Below are 2,216 nucleotides of genomic sequence, written 5' to 3'. Positions count from 1 at the left end.
TGTAGCTTGCAAACGGATTGTTCGAGCACACCGAATTTTACAGTCGAAGTTGTAAACGGATGAAAGGCGGCTCTCGCAGTAGACCACGATACTGACTAAGCGCTTCTGACGTACATAGCATTCCCTGCGTCAGGACCTCGGTTTACCGGGGGACGCCGCGAAGGGGAAGGAAGGGGGGTCGCTTTTTCTGCCAGCTGGAGTTTCAATTGATAGCGAAGCTACACTAAACTCCCCTTTTGCGCCCTCGCAGTAATCGTGCGCTCGGGGTACTGAAGAGCGTTGCATATGTTTCTGTAACATGGCGTGGCGATGCTGCTCGGTTTGTTGAATATCACCCCCCCCGCTATTTGTTGCGAAGAGCAGGTGCATGGGACATAGGCAACTGGCGTACGCACCTGCATCGGGTACTTTCCCGTTGCTTTTTCGGTGTCTATGTAAGCCGTGACGGTATGTAGGTCTTAGTGCAAGGGCTGTAGCTGTCATTGGGCCACGTTTATCGATTGCAATGATCTGGTAAGGAAATGCTTAAGTGGGGTGTTAGCGGCGGTGATGTAAATGCTTTCTTAGTTCACTCCTCGTTCCTGCTGTGCAGAGTTTCTTTGCAAAGCAGTATGGGTGTTATAAGATGTTAGTCATAAGTGCTTAAAAGAAAGTGCTGTGCGGCAAGTAGCAGATGGGATGTACATGCATGAGGAGAAAAGGACTTGGTAGACCTGCAAATTCTGTTCTCTATGCTTCCAGCTCCTGCTTCTACGTAGATGTTGTGAGGGCACTGGAGGCTATGCCAGATGGCACTGTTGCGTTACCTGTCGTGACCTGAGGTGCTCTAGGACATTCCTGAAAGTTTTTTCTTTGTGTATTTCTTCCCTTTACGAGGGTGTCACTTTTGCCGGAGACGCGACGGTTTCACACAGAACTGTCTTTTTTCGTGCTGTTGCTGCTGAGAGCGTTAGGAAGAGGAGATGAAATGCTCAATTGAAGAAGTGACTATTAATATAGGGTATGGTGTGCTATGGGGGTTTATGACGCCTAGTGCTAGTTGAAAAGCCTACCATATAATGTGCGCGGGATGTCGTTCTGTTGTGCGAAAGGTAAAGTTCAGATTATGATGTACAGCCTTGCGCATGCGTAGTGTTTTCGCATCGTGGTGGCCTGTGTGATTTTGAGCTGTCGGTCGCTCGTATATTTTTGTCGTGTTTCTTCGACAACCTTCCATTATTACGGTGGTGGGGGTTTGTTCGGCGCCATCAGTAGAATCGACCTTGCGAATCGTGAATATTTGTGTAGGGAACGCTGTTTTACTGGGGCTTGGGCTAGTATTGCTTTTTTTTTCACTTTTTCAGAGAACCTTGTGAGGCGTTGTGACGCGGAGGAAATTCGGTGTAGAGCTTTTTCCTGCAAGTGTGTATGAGTTGGGATGCTTGTTCACATACGGGGGTTATCCGAAAATCGGCGTTATTTGCTTGCCCAACGTGTCTGCTCATGGATCTTTGAAATTGTCGTAGTTAATAGTTACTCTGTACGTCGTTCGGATTTCTGTTTTTCTCCGGCGTATATGGGCCCATTCATCGACCGGATCTCTCATGGAAGCGGTGACAGTAGGAAGTGTGCTGGCATTTGCGGCGTTACAGTTTATTGCAGGTAAGCCTAATTATCCTCCAATGGGTTTTCTGTGTGTGTGTATCACTTTTGATATCACTGAAGCAAAGGCAACGTGTATGGCCGTGCCCAAGGCAGTGAGCGCTTCGCCCTTTTCTTTGGGTTTGCTTTTTGTACACTGTTGGTGCGTTGTGAAGAAGCAGACGTGTTTATTACTTTCCGTGGCCAGTGGAGAACTATGAGCTCATTGTTTCTGCTGTGCCTTTTTTTGTTGTTGCTTTAGAAGTAATCTGTTTTCTTCTTTTTTTTCAGTAGTGGCGATCGGTTCTTTGGTAAGGTTGCGGTATTTACCGTGCGTTTGAAGACGTTGATGTGCGTGTTAAAGGCGTTCTAGGTTGGCTGCTCTTAAGTGAAGCGTGGCTAGATATGAAAGTAGTGAAGGGATTCCGAGGAGGATTGGATGACACATGTACTGTGCAGTTTTCCTAATCTCTTTAGACGGAACTCCGTCGTTCTCTGGACAAGGGTGTCTTGGTTGCTTCGTCGGTGGCGGATCAGATGTTATACTTGAAGGAGCTTTTACTTTTTCAGGAGAGTCGATTTTAACAGGGCCTTAG

The sequence above is a fragment of the Leishmania infantum genome, chromosome 4, assembly GCF_000002875.2.
Source record: "Leishmania infantum JPCM5 genome chromosome 4".
NCBI classification, from domain to species: domain Eukaryota; phylum Euglenozoa; class Kinetoplastea; order Trypanosomatida; family Trypanosomatidae; genus Leishmania; species Leishmania infantum.
This window is presented reverse-complemented; position numbering follows the sequence as displayed.